Source organism: Saccostrea cucullata, unplaced genomic scaffold (genome assembly GCF_032062105.1).
Source record: "Saccostrea cucullata isolate Sc308-1 unplaced genomic scaffold, CSIRO_AGI_Scuc_v1 ctg8752, whole genome shotgun sequence".
NCBI lineage: Eukaryota > Metazoa > Mollusca > Bivalvia > Ostreida > Ostreidae > Saccostrea > Saccostrea cuccullata.
Window position 1 is genome coordinate 1 of NW_026931548.1, and position 20,094 is coordinate 20,094.

Consider the following 20,094-nt stretch of genomic DNA (forward strand, 5'->3'; position numbering starts at 1 on the left):
TATTATGTAGGCATAATGAAGTTCAAGGGAAAAACGGGTTGTTTGAACAGTATTATTTTCCATAAATTGAGACTATAGAATTAATTTGCAATAACTTCATTTTATATTAATCAAGAAAGGACTCAGATTTATCTATGAATGAATAGATAACAAATAAATTCTGCAATTTCCCATATTTTATTATTGTAAAGTATAAAAACGGCGGTAGGAACAATTTGGTAAAGTCTGTAAATTGGCAATGAAATGATCGAGTAACAGATAAAACTAATCATAATAAATATATGGCAAATTTCTGTCCCCTACTGCAAGACAAATTATGATAACATATTGATATTTCTGTCAACATGCAAGATAATAAATTGCATGTCAACATCATATACATGACCATGCGGAGAAGGAATAAGGCAGGTGTTATTAAGTTTATTAGGAAATAAAAAGCAATGGCAGATCTGAAATATATTTAAATTGAAATAATTCAATTCAATATCATCAAATCATAATACATATAGACTTTGAAAATGATGAAATTATACAAACATCATTCAAGTCAAGTAAATTTTATTTATAGTCGGTATATATGTACAGGATAACAACGTAACATGAGCTGTGATAGCTCTTTAACCAACTTTTTTTTACACTTTGTAAAGAAAAAAAACCAAGTAAAAATATACATAGTTAAAGGTACTTGGACACAGATTTGAAATTAATTTTTTCTCTATAATATTACGAAGTATATATTTTAATAGCATTTCACACAAAAATTAATTAAAAATCTTATTTCATTTAAAAGTTATTAAAACTTTAATTTTTTGGTGGGTTTGATTGACAGATCCTTACACTTTCACAAATTTTGATTTTACTCTTAATACTTAGGAAAAGTGGCAATCTTGTTGTGTATGAATGCAAAATATTAATACTACAATCCAGAAAATTCAGAGTAGACATGTTCGAAAGCAAAACAAACACACAATATATTCTCAGTCCGTGCAGTTGTGGTGAGCAGACTTTGACAATTGAACGCACTCGGTGAAATCCAAACATAAATAAAAACAGAGCTCGTGCCTTGTTTACAAAAACTGTGTACATAACACGAGTGTGATCGATTTGCACATACGACTTAGCTCGGAATGACGATACTTGTGAAGGTGTTTTGCTTAATTTCTATCATTTCTATTCTGAATAAAATTATTTTTTGGATTAAAGTTTTAATATTCTCATTAATACACAACAAGATTGACACTTTTCTGAAGGATTAAGAGTAAAGTTAAATATGTGAAAGTGCCAGGATGTGTCAATCAAACCCGCCAAAAAATTTGAAGTTTTAATAACTCTTAAATGAAATAAGATTTTTAATTAATTTTTGTGTGAAATGCTATTAGAATATATAATTCGTGATATCATGGAGAAAATATTAACTTCAAATCTGTGTCAAGGTACCTTTAAATATATAAATAGTTAAGCCATCTTTGTCTTAAGGCAGATAACTTCTCATTCCCTTCAAACTTAAATCTAAACTTGACTAGGCCAAAAAATTGTAATTTTCATAAGTTTAAAATCGTTTCTTCCAGAAATTTGAAATATACTAAAGCTTATTATTTGGACTTCAAATAAATATTATGAAAAATTAACGGACAAGGGAAAGTTACCTTGAAAGTGGTGACAACGGACAGCTGGAAAGGGTAGAGTTAAACAATTCATAGCTGGGGTGTATGTGACAGAGTGATTTATCACCCATTCTCAATATAAGGGCTCAAATAATGTCGCCTCATTTTCATTTAGAAGATATACGACTGTTGTAATTTTCAAATCAACATTATAAATAGTCATATAACAATGAATAAGAATTCATATAATTATCGATTTGAAAGGGTATTTATGGAGTTCCAAATTCAACTATAGTAACGTATTTGAAATGTACGTTACTGTCGCCGAGGCAAACATTATGCCGAATCCCCTCTGTGTAATATACAGTTTTGATTCTCTAGTAAAAATTTTCTGATAAGTTAAACCTTGTATCATATATATTTCTTTTTATAACAATAAATACATTTTCTTTGTGATAGTAAATCATTTTTATTGTGGAATGTCCCTGTCGCTTAATTCTATTTCAATCAATTTACAAGCAAACACAAAGATTATACAACTGATAGTTTTTTTCTCCTTTATTTATTGATGGGCTAAATTTGAAATTTTGAAGGATTAATTACTCCTACTTAGATAATGTAACATGAAAATGAACAATTTGAGCAACTTTTATAAATATGTTTACGGAATGAAAGACATTTTCAATCGTAGAGATAAGAAAGAAATGTACGTTACCTATATTCTTCCATTAAGAATATATATAAAGTAGAAAATATGAGACGACTCTGAATAAGAAACCCCTTGTATCCTGTAAACTGGCAAAGACGTTTTGTTCAACATAATTAAAAATTATTTTTTACATGAAAAGTGATCATTTGAAATGTACGTTACTGAAATGTACGTTACCATGAAATTCGAATTAAGTGAATCTCGCACGAATTTTCATGTATTCTCATACTTTCACACACTCGAATGTGTACACAAAGGAAAGTTTCAAAGGTTGGAGGTCGGCTAAATCCCAAAATAAATGAAAAGAAACGTTTCTGCTTAGGAAAAGAAATATATTAAGGTCAATTATATGTAATATGATTTTGATACCCTGTATCTTTTTCTGAATACGAAACCTGTATGATGCATTTCTTATGATATGCAAGTTCAAATAGTATCAATATATTGCGTGTCTAACGTACGCTTGTGGAAGAGAATTGATTTTTATATTTGAAATGTACGTTACGTATGGTAACGTACATTTTACGTATTTCTAACTGACATTTTTTTAAAATTTAGTCAATGAATTGCGTTTACATGAGCGAAACAAAATTATCGTTACAATCCATTTGACAACTGGCCACATAAATCCATCTAAATGCACCCCCAATCCTCGTAAATGTTTTAGACTGCTACCACATGCTAGAAAATTTATTTCTAAGTGTTTTAAATTCATCTTTGGCAACCTTTTTGCAGTTTGTTTACTTTTAATATGCGACTTTTCGTCAATATTCATTTAATTGTTGTTGATAATTTAAAACAAGGTATGCATAGGCTTATAATTGGTAAAAAAAAAAAAGAAAGAAAAGAAAAAGAAACAAAACAAATAAACCCAGAACACAAGACGGTCACGTACATTTCAAGTACTGAAAGGCACACAATACTCACTTTTGTTTGAATCATTGCATTTTGGGTTATATTTTTCCAGATCTGCTGAAAAGCACGTATGTTTGTGTTTTGAAAAACGATGTTGCAACAAACTAAATGAAATTGTTAACAAACTGTCAATGGATATATTCGGAATAGATTTATGTTAAGTTTCAATGGCCAAACACGAGCATTTGTTAGATCATAGCAAAATACGTCTGACTCTTAATTTTTTTTGTCTGTACCCTTGCACACAGGTAGAAGTAACTAGGCTACGACCGGTGTCAATTTCAGCGAAACAGCACAAAAGAATGGTAATGAACTGAGGTGGAGGGGATTCCTCAATAATATGTGAAATGAACGTTACCGAAGTGACGTGACACTCATGTAGTTGATGACAAATAACCTCGTTTGTTACATTATGATTTCTTATATTACTGCCTTAAAACGCTTCATTGAAATGATTTTTATGTCAATAATTGCTTTTTTTTTCAATATTTACTTACATATTATTACAAGCTTGAAATGTACGTTACCTACTCATATTCTGAGGCAATCGTGTCTTTATAGTGGTGATTGTGACATATAACACAATGTGATAACATAGAGAATCTTTTTGGAATAAACTGAAACAAAACGATGAATTTTTAGATGAATTTTAAGCTTTTTATTAAACAGAAATATATCTTGAAATGTACGTTACATTTACGTAGTTTTCTAAATCGGCATGGATATATGTTAAAAAAGACAGTAACTACAAAATAGAATTTTACTACATGTACATGTTAGGTTCCAGTATCTATAGAAAATGACAAGATTCCAAACTGATCGCTCTAAAGAAAACAGAGAGAGGAATTGAAAGCATATATTTAAAAAATGTTTTTATACATCTGGATCAAAAAGTAACCTTTGTTTTTTGAAAGGAAAAATCAAACGCACGTTCGAATGCCGAGAAAATATGTTGCTGACAGAGTTGGTAGGATGTGCTGGTGTTAAGATGAGATATTCCAATTGTGATTTGAATGACTACATTTTTTTTTACATATGTTTTTGGACATTGAAGAAAGAGTAACGTACATTTCAAGCTACATTTTTGAATAAAATCACCCTCTACTTTATCGTCTTGTCATTATTCCATGTATTATAATTTGATGAAAAAAAATCTGGAAACAAAATCTTCAGATACTTTCTTTCAAAGGTAATTGATAGAAAAATTGTTATCTTGAACTTCATTTTTTAAAAAATCAGAGAGGCATTTGTGCCCTTATATTGAGAATGGGTGTTATACCGGTTTTAAAATCATTTCTCTTTCTGAAGAACTAGCTGAGCCATAATTTACTATGATACCATATTTAAGCATTGAATTCATATTTTTGGCTGTCTTCGGTCCTATAACACACCTGGCAAATTGAATACCGTGCGTTAGCGCGGTATGATAAATTTGTCGACACGGCCAGGTGTGTTATAGGACCGAAGACAGCCAAAAATATGAATTCAATGCTTATATTTACATTCTCTAATTTTCCTTCTTCATAATTGCTTATTTCGTTAACATTTAATGTGTATTTAGCGCCCTTCAAAACTATCGTGGTTAATAGACGTAAGAGCCGTTTGTGACGTCAGATGACGTTAAGTGACGTTGCGAAGTTAAATTACGCAAACAAACATTGCGATTAAAAAAGTGACAAATTAATTCTTAACGCAGATTACGTTATTTTCTACATTAATTTTTCAGGGCTGTAGTTTTTCATTAAATTGAAATAAAACATTTTACATTTTGGTGTTTCTAGAGTATTGAAAATGCATATAGTACCTACTGTGTATTCTAATGCGCGGTGACAAGGTTTCGCGTGTGTTATAGAAATTTGAGCGTCGTGGATTTCTAATGGATTTGATAAGGAAAATTATACTGAATGTAAATATTTGCTAGTAGTCAGTTCTTGTTTTAGTTTTCATTCCTGAATTCTATACTCATCAAATTTCATTGGCCAGTAAATCTCCCAATAAATCTTGATTAAAAACATATGCCACATACTCCCCAGCTTTAAAGAGCTGCAACTTTGATGTCGGATTTTTTTAATTTTGTTGCAAAACTGTAAAAACTATTTCAATGACGAAAAAAATCAATTTAATAATCTTCTTTTGTTCATATTTGCGATGGAAGAACTATTTATATGCTTCGATTGAATATAATATGATTAAACATGGCTTTTCTGTTCTTGGGAAAAAAATTTGATCTTTGATCCCCAATTGTGGCCCACCCTACCCAACCCTTACTTCCAGCTCATGACTTGAACAAACTTGAATCAACACTACGTGAGGATGCTGACATAAAGATATGACCGATAAATGCTTTGCGGTTCTTAAAAAGAAGAGTTTCTTTTTTTAATTTCAGATGTATTCATTCCTATTCCACAGTGGCCCCGCCCTACCCCTGAGAAGATTTTATAAGATCTTTCCTGGCCCATTTAGTTCTGGAGAAGATTTTCAAAGATTTTTTCGTATATATTCCCATGTAAATATTTGATCGTCAGATGTGGTCCCGCCCTACCCCCGGGGGTCATGATTTGAACAAAATTGAATCTACACTATCTGAGGATGCTTCCATATTAGTATCATTTTTATTGGCCCAGTGGTTCTGGAGAAGAAGATTTAAAAAAAATTCTTATCTACTACTATGTTAAACTCGATCAGCCATTGTGGCCTCGCCCTACCCCCGGGAGTCATGAATTGTACAGAATTGAATCTACACTACCTGAGGATGCTTCTACACCAGTTTCATCTTTCCTGGCCCAGTGGTTGTGGAGAAGATTTTTAAAGATTTTTTACTATTTATTCCAATGTAAACCTGTGATCGTCAGTTGTGGCTCCGCCCTACCCCTGGGGTTCATGATTTGAACAAAATTGAATCTACACTACCTAAGGATGCTTTCACATGAGTTTCATTTTTCCTGGTCCAATGGTTCTGGAGAAGAAGATTTTTAAAAGATGCCATTAGGCCAAAGTTTTCATTAATTCATCATCAACTCCCCTTGGAAGAGGGCTTGGCCCTTCGTTTGAACAAATATGAACCCCCTTCACCCAAGGATACTTTGTTGCGAGTTTAGTTGAAATTGGCCCAGTGGTTCATGAGAAGATGAAAATGTGAAAAGTTTACAACTACGACGACAAAGACAGACAACGGAAAAATTTTGATCAGAAAAGCTCACTTAAGCCCTCGACTCAGGTGATCCAATAAAAATACTGAAAATGGTCCATGGTTATTATCCTTTTTTTTACATTTTATATAAAAAGATAGATATATATATAGATATTTTTTAAAATACTGGTTAAAGAAAATATACAGAATATAAAGGCAAAATGTAAATTACAAGGAAAAATGCTTTGGGTAAGCTTCTTTGGAAGCTAACTTTTCTTTCAGAATGTCGTTACACTTTTAAGAACATATACATCATAGTTGGAACTTTTTTGTGTTTTATTCTCTGGAGTTGAAGAGTTCCAGAACTTAATGGAACTAAATGCTTCATTTAAATATCTATACATACTGTCATACACTTCTTCTAAAACAAATCATATAGGATATATGTGGAGTACTTTTTGTGTATTTTTCTTATAAAGCATACGAGCATTTTCATGGTTATTGATATCTTTTCAAAACCCCTGGTAGTGCATGCTTAATTTTTGTCTCCGATCTTTGATGGTACAATAATCTTTAAAAATATTTTGACCTTAAATATATACATGTATACGCTATATAAAACGAATCCCTGGAGTCGTCAAGCGCACACCATGTTGATCTTCAGTCGTGGATAATTGATCTTGCATATCTGTCTGAACTCTTAGTGAAATCAATACTTCTGCAACGTGTCCCCGCTTTTATTTTTAGTTCTAAGAATAATTAAATTTTTAAAAATAGTAATAAATTTTGCCAAAATACTGTAATTTATATTCGAGAAGAGTGAAGAAATACCCTGATTATTTTTTAAATACATTATGTAAATATTTTAAAAACAAAAATATATACATTTAGTGTCATACTTTTAGTTTAGTGACATTTTGAAACGAATTATCCCTGAATTAAAAATCTTAGAGAAAATTGTACTCTATACTATTATTGAAACTTTTTAGAACTGAAGTGAATCACAAAACGAATTACTTACCAGAAAGTTTATCTGAGGTTTTGTGGATCGTTTGAGGTGAACATGGTGAAATCCTATCCTATGATATATAATGATTGATTCATTAAAGTCATGTTTGGCACTCATATTATCAAACACACACTAAAATGTTCTATAGACATAATTCAGGAATAATACATATCTTGTTTTGAAAATAAATTATATTAACTTTAACATTAAATTGCTTTCTTTTGCTTGTAAAGTTGCAGCTATTGCAGAAAAATGCGTAACCCGTGTTTTTTTTTCCTGCAATAGCTGCAACATCTAAAATTCCTTTACTTACAGCCTGAAAAATTTTATTTATATTTGTATAAAGTAATATTAAAATTTATTTTGTTGATATGTAAATCATGTATACATTTTACATGTTGATATGTATATCATTAAACGTTTCAATGATTGAAGAGTCGTTGTTCAAAAAATCTGTAGAAGTGATATGCTCTTACTGAGAAAAAGGGGATGATCTAAATAGTCAAACGATTTCTTTGGTTGTTAGTACGGGAATGAATGCCGCAGCTGTTGCAGAAAAAACGTGTAATTTTTTTTCTCCAATAGCTGCGACGTTCGTTTCCGAAGAAAGAAAAGCATTTATTGTTTATTTTTACATTTGTATCAAAAATCATTAAAATTAAATTAAATTTGTTAAATATTGTATTTAAAATGATTATGTCATTGTATGCATAACTGATGGAACAGCATCTACGCACGTGGCTTGTTTAGTATCGTTTATGCACAGATTGATAGCAATGGTCTTCATAAGAAATAAAGGAAAAATATTCAGTGAATGTAAATATTTATAAGTGGATGTGAATTTAAGCTTATTTTGCATTCAAAATTTCATTTTTTCACCCTGGAATATCTATGGAGTTTTTCGTTTGACCGATTATAATAAGATGTGACCATAAAACCTCAGACCTCAAAACAACATAAGTGAAATCAGAAGCCATTAACAGGTCGAAGAGAATACTCGAAATCGGGTATTATCCCTGAAATCGCGTATAATACCCGATATTAGGGTATCGTTGAATCCGCGAAATCGGGTATAGGAGGTTTAATCACCTAATAAAACTTAAACAATGGGATGGCGCATGTTGCCGAGTTAACTTTCATCTAGATACACATGTTTTCTAAAGGTATCACTAGCCAAGTAAGAATTTGGGCGTCAAGATTAATGCGTTCGGGACAACAGATACCCGTGGAGCTCAGTACATTTCATGATCTGCACACAAAAAGGCGTTCGATTTGCTTTATATTTTTCCTTATGTTGAAAGTATATGCATCTTCCTAATGTTCATTTCCAACACAACAGAATTGCAAAGTATAAGAATTCGGGAATTTATAATAATTCCACATCAACACGACAAACATGAACAATCTGTAAATAAATCAAATTATACGGAAACACATTTCACACACAAGATATGATGCCATGTATAAACAAGGGATTGTCTATCGTATCTAATTATGCGTCATTAATTACTTTCACATTCATCTTGTGCATAAAATCAAATTTATTTATGAATGTATAAATAATCTAATGATAAAAATGTCTAAAATTTCGGCTTAAAGAACCCTCTTTCTCTTTTTTTGAAAATCTTTTCTTTTTTATTTATCATTCAAACATATTTGCAGAATATGTCTTCAACATTTTAGCAGAGACAGTGACAGTTTCAGAACATAACTGTTGATCGTTTAATTTCGCTAAGTCATCAATATTTTAACATTTCTTGGCGACTTCAAAGGGGGGGGGGGGGGGGCTAAAGGCTTCTTTACCACCACTGACAAAACAACCACGACTGTGTTCTAAATGTGTCCAAGAGACCTCTCTTTGAATGTCACGGTCGTTTAAACTCGGTCATATATTTTTAATCGTAGGGAAGATTTATTCAGCATATAAAAATCATATACATTGTAGGTAAACAAAAAGCAACCTGTTATTTTCTAACACAAAATGAGACTGCAAGTAACTAGAATTCATGTTTATTTTTTAAACACATTTTTTCATTACAGATGAGTATTAGGAAAAGTTATTGCCATGAATAATAAGTACCACAGATAAAATAACTAAAAGAAAACTGTGACATATTGTCTAGAACCAATAAGATAGTGCGTTGTATTAGCATATTATAATGAGGAATAAGATAGCGATATAAAAAAAAAATATAGAAGGTAAAGAGGTAAAATTTACCCTGTCTATCACATATTATTATGCTTCCTGTCAGTTTGTCTCTATATAACCCATACCCTACTATTCTCGCATAGTGGTCTAAGGATTTATAGAGCGTAAACACACTATGCCGAAATAGTGCACGGCTTTCTTTGCTGAAGAAAATTCTTCATTGCACACGCCGGGGATCGAACTCACGACCATGAGATTGTCAGTTCGATGCCTTATCGATTACGCCACAGAGACGATCACTGACTGGTAGAATTTTATTATATATATAATCTTAATTTATACAATTGACACAAGAAGGAGAAAATAGACAAATATTATTTGAAAACAGTTATATTATTCTAAGGAACCTTAGATTAATGTGTACAACAAAGATTCAAACTAATTACATACAGATCGTTAGATGAACTGATTTCATAGGGTCATTAAAACGCTTTTTTATATGACGCTTGATTGAAGGATGTAAAAGAAAATTATCAATGAGAATCGACGTCTGCAAACAAAAAGTCATTTACTAACAAAACAGAAAATAAAGATGAGTTGCTTTGGGACAGAAAATCCCGACCTATTTAGAGAAAATACTAGTAACCAAAATAACTAAGCATGCAACCAATTTTAGCATGAAGATTTTGAATGAGTTCTTGCAAGTGCGCTGTGTTAGCACCGATATTTTCAGGAAAAAGTCAAATGGATTGCCACATAAATAATTACAACAGTCAGCATAATAATAACAATAGTGTTGCATTATGCATGTACTATGCCTAAATAGTAAGCAGGGTTTGACAAATAGTGCACTCGCCTCCGGCTCGTGCACCATGTGTCAAACCCTGCCTACTATTTAGGCATAGTACAAGCATAATTCAACACAATTATATAAGTATAATAAAGAAAGGAAGTGGCTACGATTTTTATGAAATTTTAATGTCCGATGAGGAATTATATTCCCAAAAAGTAAGACAAGAGTTTCCAAGGCAATTGAACACTCCATTATTTCAGTTTTTTCATTAACATGTTCATAAACGTAAAAACTATAAGAAATGTGAAAACTTGACTTTTATTTATACCCCCCCCCCCAAAAAAAAAAAAAAAAACAGGAAAATCCTGTTCATATGACTTCTCGCTCTCAATTTTCACACAAATGCATATAATAAAGGTAAAATAGCATATCTTGTATCGATTAAAATGCAACCAAAAAATTAACGGTGTCTTTGAATAAAAATTTCATGCTAAATTTACTTTAAAAAAGACACTCACCTTTAATTAGCTATTTTCAAACTGTTTTCCCGTGGATATTTATTTAATCTTATTTCATTTTCTTCTTTATAATAACGTTGGTATTCTATTATGGCAGAGATATACAATTATGACTCGCTTCTACTGTACTTTCTAACTGTTAGGAATAATTTATATTTCACGTGAAAGGGACGCCATACATTTTTCAGTAAAAATACATAACACGGCGTTAGTCGTTTAATTTCTTTAAAATTTCACGTTTTAGGAATAGTGCACAAATTAGAAAATTAAGTATATGGAATACTTTAATGGTAAATAAAGACAAACGAAGTGTAGTTATTTGTTTTTAGAAATTATATTGAAAAATAATAACGCCATTGTGTCCTCTTTGTTACCCCAGCAGTGTTTGTCGTGTGATTTTAAACTTATTTGACAACCGTATGAATTAGGTTTAATAAAAATAAATCCACAAGATACGGATGTACAAGTAACAGTTACTAGCATAATGCGCCATTGCTTTATTCTTTAGTTTTTATAGAAAGTTGAACGGAATACCCGATTTCGCGGATTCAACGATACCCTAATATCTAGTATTATACGCGATTTCACGGATAATACCCGATTTCGAGTATTCTCTCCGACCTGATTAAGGCGTGATCACCTGTTGATCGGTCATACCTACCCCTTATAACGATCGGACAAAAAATTATCCGTTGTAGAGTTTACGAAATATCGACTTTAAGGTACGTATGTCACTCGTCACCTTCTTAGAAAAGTTAATGCAGAACCCCTTACCTCAAAATTACTTATTATAAATTGATTTAATTTTTATAACAAATTTAAAACAATGTCAAACAATGTCAATTGTTCAACACTCAATGAAAAAGAACTGCTCAAAAACTCATTCAGAAGCAAGATTTATAAGGGATTATTTCTTATGGCGGGAGGATATTTAGCAGAAAATTCTGCAAATCTGCACATTTATTAAAGTGAAGGTATTTCACTTGTGAACTTTGCTATATCAAGGATTTTTTTAAGAATTATATTTTGGATAAGAACTCATATAGTAAGACGGAAAAACGCAGAGAAAATAGGGGGTCAGTGTGCAGCTAACTTAGCTACGATACAATGAACTTGATCTTTTTGCACTTAAATTTTAACTTTTTTATTAATCACTATAACCTTCATCATATTCTATCAGATGTAACATTTGTAACAATAAGTTACACACCTTTAACGAGATTGCTGATATCTTTGTCTCATCAACTTATTTGTCAATAGCTTGCCTCGACTTAATAATTTGTGCGTATGACATATTCTTGTGTTTCGAACCAGCTTGTAGAAATGTATTTCATATATATAATTTATGTATATAAAGTTTGTTTTATTGCTGCATAGATAATTTGAGAAAGTAGATGATAAGAGAGTTGAATTCATCGAAACCTTTACAAATTTTGTTGCTGGTTTGCCATTTTGAAGGATTTGCTCTGGGAAATTTCAAATAAGTGTCAGAGCAAAAAGTAAACAAAAGGTAATGTGAGCAATGAGCTCACTAAATGATACCCCCGCCTCCCATAATGTCCATGTGTTTCTATATATTGTTTGACGGTAATGTGTAAAGAGGAATAACTCGTCCTATCAAATGTTATCCAGAAGCTTCTATATGTGACGTCATAGATAAACATATCATAGAAATACGTGTCAAAGTGCGTTGATCCCAAATTTAACGCACAATTTGAAAACAATTTTCAAAGTGCGTTGATTTTGTTCTAATTTTAACGCACTTTGAAAAAAAAATTTCAAAGTGCGTAATTTATTCAAAGTGCGTTGCCACACACCGCCTATTTATACCCCCCCCCCCCCCCCTCTGCTTGAAAAACGGGAGGGTATATAGTAATCGGGATTTCCGTCCGTCCGTCCGTCCGTCTGTTACGCTTTATCTCTTAGCCGCAACTCCTCATATACTACTAAGTGAAATTTAATGAAACTTTCACAGAAACTTTATTACATATTGCCATTGTGCACTTCCTATTTTACTTTTTTATTCGACACGTATTTTAGGTTTTCCATAGCAAAAGATGGACATTGCCATTATATGTTTACGTATGACGTCACATTTAGAAGCTTCTGGATAACATTTGATAGGACAAGTTATTCTTCTTTACACATTGCCGTAAAACAATGTATAGCAACACATGGACATTATGGGAGGCGGGGGTATCATTTCGTGAGCTCATTGCTCACAGTACCTCTACTTTATATTATATTTTTAAAAAATAGCAGTGTCCATACATTTATATGAGAAACCCAAAATACGTGTCGGATCAAAAGATGTAATAAGAGTTAACAATGACACTATATAACATAGACTCTGTGAAAGTCATTAAATTTCACTCAGTGGTATAAGAGGAGCTGCGGAAAAGACATACTAAATAGACGGACTGACGGGCATCTCGATCACTATATCCTCCCATTTTTAAGTGAAAGTAAGCACATCTTAATCATTACCGGTATATGAATATGTACGTACAAAACGATGGAAATCATATCCCTTGTGGACATCGCAATACTCTCTTCTCTGTAAAAGAATAAAGAAAGAAATATAATACTAAAAACAAGAGGCCCATGGGCCACATCGCCCACCCGAGAAGCTTTGACCATGCCGATCTTTACCTTATATAACCTATTGTGGCCCCGCCCTACCCCTGGGGTCATGATTTGAACAATTTAAAATCTACACTACCAGGGATGCTTTCACATAAGTTTCACCTTTTCTGAACCTTTGGTTCTTGAGAAGAAAATTTCAAAAAAATTCCTTTTTATTTCAATGTTAAACTTGGATTCCCTATCGTGGCTCCTCCCTTACCTCGGAAGTCATGATTTGAACTATTTAGAATCCACACTACATGAGGATGCTTCCATATAAGCTTCAGCTTTTCTGGCCCAGTGGTTCTTGAGAAGAAGACTCAAAAAACGGTGTTTCCTATATACATGCATTTCATTGTCAAATTTGGATTCCATATTGTGGCCCCACCCTACATGTACCTCCTGGGTCCAGGATTTAAACAATTTAGACTCCTCAATATCTCAGGATGCTTTCACATAAGTTTCAGCTTTTCTGAACCTTTGGTTTTTGAGAAGAAGATTTTTAAAGATTTTTTATATATATTTCAAGGTAAAACTTTTGATTCCCTATTGTAGAACGTTCTACCCCGGGGTCAAAATGTGAACAATTTAGAATCTACCCTACCTCAGGAAGATTCCAAATAAGTTTTAGTTTTTCTGGCCCAGTGGTTCTTGAGAAGATTTTTTTAATGACCCCACCCTACTTTTGTCTTTTCTTGATTTTATTTTAAGCATTTAAACCCCCCTTCCCTCAAGGTTACTTTGTAACAAGTTTGGTAAAAATTGGTTCATAGGTTCTTGAGAAAAAATCGAAAATGTGGAAAGTTTACAGACGGACAAACTGACAAACGGACGGACGGATGAGGGACAAAATGTTTTCAGAAAATTTCACTTGAGCCATCGGCTTAGGTGAGGTAAAAATAGCACACTGAAAACAGAAAAATCATTGTTGCGGTATTTACATATATCATAAAAGCAACTTATATTTATAATAATTATAGTTACCACAAACATCATTTATTCTTATCTAGATTTAAACATTTTGTTAACATTTAATCAGTTTTTTATCAATTAAATAGTAGATAACAGAACAACCAAAAACTAAAAACTTACTGAGATGGAATCGAATAGAGAAATGATACTCTTTGCTTGTAATTTAGATTGAGATCCTGAATAAAAACAAGAGGCCCATAAGCCATATCGCTCACATGAGTAACATTTTTAAAGAAAGGATACGTACTGGGCAATACACTGTATTAATTGATGTGATATAATGTACATTCCATCCACAATATCGCATGTTGTGTTATACTCAGTGATTTATCGGTGTTAAGTGAATTTGAATCTGATCATTTGGGATCAAAATGGCGTTTTTACGGAAGTACGCCATGTTGTGACGTTGTAGAGAGCCCTCTTAAGAATCTACATTATACCAGGATTCTTCCACATAAGTTAAAGTATTTTTTTGTTCCTGTGGTTTTGAGAAGATTTTTAATGTTTTTTTTCCTATGTTATTCAATGTAAAACTTGGATTCCCTATTGTGGCCCTACCTTACCTCCGGAGGTTATGATTTAAACAATTCATAATCTACGCTACGCAAGGATACTTTCACATAAGTTTCAGCTTTTCTTTTCCACTGGTTCTTAAGAAGAATATTTTTATATTTTTTCCCAATATATTTCAATGTAAAACCTGAAATCACTTATGTGGCCCTACCCCTAGGGGTCAAGTTTTGAACAATTGAGAATCTACATTATCCCAGGTTTTGAGGAGATTTTTAAAGGTTTTTTCCTATATACTTCAATGTTAAACTTGGATTCCCTATTGTGGCCCCATCTTACCCCCGAAAGTTATGATTTGAACAATTTGAATCTTTTCTTTTCCATTGGTTCTTGAGAAGAAGACCTTTATATTTTTTCCAATATATTTCTATGTAAAACTTGGATTCCCTATTGTCGCCCTATCCCAGGGGTCATGATTTGAAGAATTTAGAATCTACACTATCCCTGGATGCTTCCACATAAGTTTCAGATTTTCTGGCCTAGTGGTTCTTAAGAAGAAGATTTTTCCTATATTTAATGTAAAACTTGGATTCCCCATTGTGGACCCGTCCAACACCCGGTTGTCAGGATTTGTACAATGTAGAATCTACACGATCCAAGGATGCTTCCACATAAGTTTCAGCTTTTCTGGCCCAGCGGTTCTTGAGAAGATTTAAAATTTTTTTAGAATTTCCAAATATTTCTATGTAAAGATTGAAATCCCTATTGTGGCCCTGTCCTACCTCCAGTGGGCATGATTTGAACAATTTAGAATCTACACTTTCAGTTTTTCTGGCCCAGCGGTTCTTAAGAAGATTTTTTCGAAGTGTTTTTCTATAAACTTCAAAGCAGAACTTGGATTCCCTTTTGTGGCCCTGCCCTACTCCCAGGGGTCACAATAGGGAACAATGAACAAAGAAGGATATGGAGATAGCAAACAATATTCAATATCAAAGTCCATAAAACTATTAATACAATATAGGAGCAGAGCAAACACGAACCTCTCAAACATCAGAGGTGGGATCAGGTGCCATGAAGGAGTGAGTATCCCCTGCTGACCGGTCACACCCGCCGTATGCTCCCTGTCATGATCGGGAAATAACGGAAAAATCCGTCGTCAATTCAGAGAATAAATAATGAACTAATAATGAGTATGAAAAACATCCGTCAGCATTTGACTCAATGATAAATTGTATTTGCTTACAAGGTCATTGTATCGACCAAAGAACTTACGAAATGCATGACTTTAAACGAGACTGCTGATATTCTTGTTTCATCAACTTGTTTCTCAATAATTTGACTACCGGTAGTTTTTGAAATTGTTCATATGTAGAGCATGCTTTTGCATATCGAATCAACTGAGAAATATAAACTCCGTATGCAGGTGATGGAGGTATATTGCTACATAAGCAAGGGGGGTTGACGATAGAAAAGGTAGAGTCATCACGTCTATCATAGAGCTTGGTTGTTAGATAATATAACCATTAACGTCTTTTTCAAGTAAAATATATATCCAAGTATGAAACAGATGTATCAGACTCTTTTATCTCAAACTCACCAGGATACATCGTACAGGTATCATAGGAATGGAAATTACCATTGTTAATTGACAGTACGTCGTCGATATATCAAATGTTGAGTTGAAGGTCACATAAAGTGCTTTCTTCTTTTCACGCATAAGATTTTGCATAAATTCTGCTTCATGTGAATACAAAAATAGGTCTGCTTATAATGGAGCACAATTGGTTCCCACTGGATTCCAGTAGATTGCTGGAAGACCTGGTCTTTAGAATTTAGAATCTAGTTTCAGCTTTTCTGGCCCAGTGGTTCTTGAGAAAAAGATTTTTAATGACCCCACCCTATTTTTATATCTTCTTGATTATCTCCCCTAGGAAGGGGATTTAGCCCTTTATTTTAACAATTTAAACTCCCCTTAACCCAAGGATGTTTTGTACCAAGTTAAGTTAAAATTGGTCCAGTCGTTTTTGAGAAGAAGTAGAAAATGTGAAAAGTTTAAAGACGGACGGACAGACGGATGAACGACGGACAACTGGTGATCAGAAAAGCTCACTTTAGCTTTCAGCTCAAGTGAGTCTGATTGTTTGATTTTAATGTTCCTCTCGAGAATTTTTCACTCATATGGATAAGAGGAAGGATCGGATGTCATGGAAGAGCAATCATATTTACTTAATTTATATAAGCATATGAAGATGGGGATAAACTCTATGCTTAAAACTGATTAATTTTTTTATTGCCTTGCAATCAGAACTACTTGTATTCCGCTTATGCTCTAAAATCAGCTTTAGAATAGAAAAAATTAAATAAATTCATGAAGATAAGGAACAGTAATCAAATGTCCATCAATACAAATCAAGTGGAGAGTAGAGCAATCACGGACCTCTAAAAATACCGGTGGTGGGATGAGGTTCTATGAATCCAAAACTTATTTCCTCAGCAGTAAAATAGTGTTTTTATCTAAAATGTGGCGTACATGTATGCTACACCTTTGCTTTATCCTCGAATATGTTAAGAAATAACAATAACATTTTCGGTTTCGAACACAAACCTTCGCTTCAAAATATAGATTTGATTTATCAAAATATATCTATTTATAAAAAAAATCTTACGCTTTAAATTGAAAACAATGAGTAAAAATAATTGAAGGGAAAGACTTTTTAAACGTAAATAACAATTATACACAAAAGAAAATCACACAATGTTGATATCCTCTATATTAGTATATCGCATGTATTTTTAATGTTTGTTTAATTTAATCTATAAATCAGATTTCGTTGGGGACTAAGGAACTAAGTTTAACAACAAAGATAATGCCTAAAACATATCACATACCTCAATAGCGTCTATGGACGATAGAGACATTTTTAATTGTAGGGTAATCACAAAGAAAATTATCATATAGAGATATGTAGATGTGTGCAATGTTAGAACAAAACGTACAATTTGTATATCTGTATTTTAAAACACAGACATATTTTTCATTAAGCATTGCTATTACGTTTTTTCTTGTTAGCTAAAAGAGCCGAAGTCCATTACCTTGAAACCGTGCTTCTTTTTCGACTTCTTCATGTTTCTGCAATGGCCAGTGATCTTCATGAACCTATACATTGAATTAAATTTCTACGGTGAGAAACGTTAATTTTTTTTTTCCAATTGAGGCAAACAGAAAAGCAGTTTGGCAAATATAATGGCACATATACAACAAAATGGAAAGATAAATTTTTGTATTTATTACTACATGTACTAGAGAGTATGTGAGCTGATCTAACATCTAATTTTAATTATATTGGAATTTTAAAAATCTAATTAAAATTATACGTTAGATTCGCTCGCATACTCTCTACACTAACATCTAACAACATCCCATAGAGGGTCACGTCAGAGGTCAAATTCTATCAACCAATCAAATCGTAGCCTGCAAAATAATTGTATATTTGTTGACGTACTTGAAACAATTAATTCTAGAGTTGTTCCGAATTTGACCTCTGACGTGACCCTCTATGTACGTTGTAAGATGTAAGTGTATTGAGTATCGGAGCGGATCTAACATTTAATTTTAATTAGAATGAAATTTAAAATAATACATTAGATTTAAATACAGTAACTAATTTATTTAATTCATATAAATTTTAGTTTAATTGATCTAAAGACTATCTGTTTATGAAAACTGTTTGATTGATGTAGTAGGTACTCTGTTTAACTTCATTATTAATACTAACCGGATGAGACCTCGAAGATGGTACACTGCTTTTCACGGAAACTCCTGATAAAAATTAGTTAATATAGTATGTAGAACAAATGTATGCATTTATATAATTGCTAGAATATTTCACAGTCCTCTTCTCAATCAGACAAAGAAAACTTTTAAAAGAAGAACGTAAAAACAAAAGAAATAGAGAAACAAAAAAAACTCAAAGTACAATTTATATAAATCTGTTTATCAGTTATTTGCTTTCACGTACCATCATACGTATGAACATCTCTGCTATGTAGTGGATCCGAACGCGTTTGATAGAGTTCAGATTCTACAATGAACAAATAAAAATGTAAAGTCCATAACGAAGATGATACTGTAAAATCAATATTTTCATGGGGTTAAATTTTCGTGGTTTGAGTAAAAACTCTTGGTTTATGGGGATTTGGTTTTGTGAACTTTTCAATAGTTATGTATGTAACTTTTTACATTTCGTAGTGGACATAAATTCGTGGGACTCTTCATACCTCGAAAACAACGATAATTAGACCCCAACGAAAATTTGTGATTTCACAATATTAAGTTACTTTATTTATTTAGAAAGAATTTCTTCTCAAGACATACCTTGATCTATTCCTCGAAAATGAAATTTCTTCTTTTCATCCTGCAGAATAAATAAGCAATGTTTGTTTTTTTTAACTATAATCAAACAATTTACATATACATGTATATGTAATCATAATATAACAAGTTTTATAATTTTTGTTAAAATCTTCAGTGTTAAATTTATAAAATGATAGAAAATAAAAAAAAATGAATTAAGCAAATAAATCGAAGAACTAACCGTGGAAATATTTAATGAAGGAAAAGTATTCTTTTCTTGGAATCCAAATTGAGGTTCTAAAGGAAAAAAAAAAGAATTTCCGTACTAGTTAAGACAATATTTTCCTTTGAGTGACTTTCATCTTATTGGTGGCTGCCATGAAAGTCACTCAAAGGAAAGAGAAATCTCATCACTGTTCATGTCATTCTAATAACATATCTACTGAGCAATATTATGCTTAAACATCATATTTCATGCTGAAAATGATACTAATAGCTGTTTATAATTTTTATTGTGTCTATTTGTTTTTGTTTGCAGAGCAAACACCTAAAAACACGAACCTATAAAATATTAGAAGGATCAGGTGTTATGGAAGACTACTGGTATTCATTCACGCCCGGTTAATATGATTTTATTTACTTAATTTAGTAAAGCATATGAAGATGGGATAAACCCTTACTTAATAATGAATAATATTTTGTATTGCGTCGAATCAGAAGTACTAGTATTTCACTCATGGTTCTTAAAACAGTTTAAGAGCAGTATAATGAAATACAATATAAGGAACAGTAATCACATTTTTAAC

The 20,094-nt window shown here is 32.2% G+C and overlaps 1 long non-coding RNA gene across 1 annotated transcript; it reads right to left on the reverse strand.

The window, feature by feature from the left end:
* Positions 1–6,993: 6,993 nt before the first annotated feature.
* On the reverse strand, positions 6,994–18,065 carry LOC134232953 (uncharacterized). Its single transcript, XR_009984883.1, has 4 exons — positions 18,028–18,065; positions 13,337–13,384; positions 7,380–7,437; positions 6,994–7,107 (listed from the first exon to the last, which is right to left on the reverse strand). It is a non-coding gene; the product is annotated as an uncharacterized LOC134232953 (long non-coding RNA).
* Positions 18,066–20,094: the final 2,029 nt, after the last annotated feature.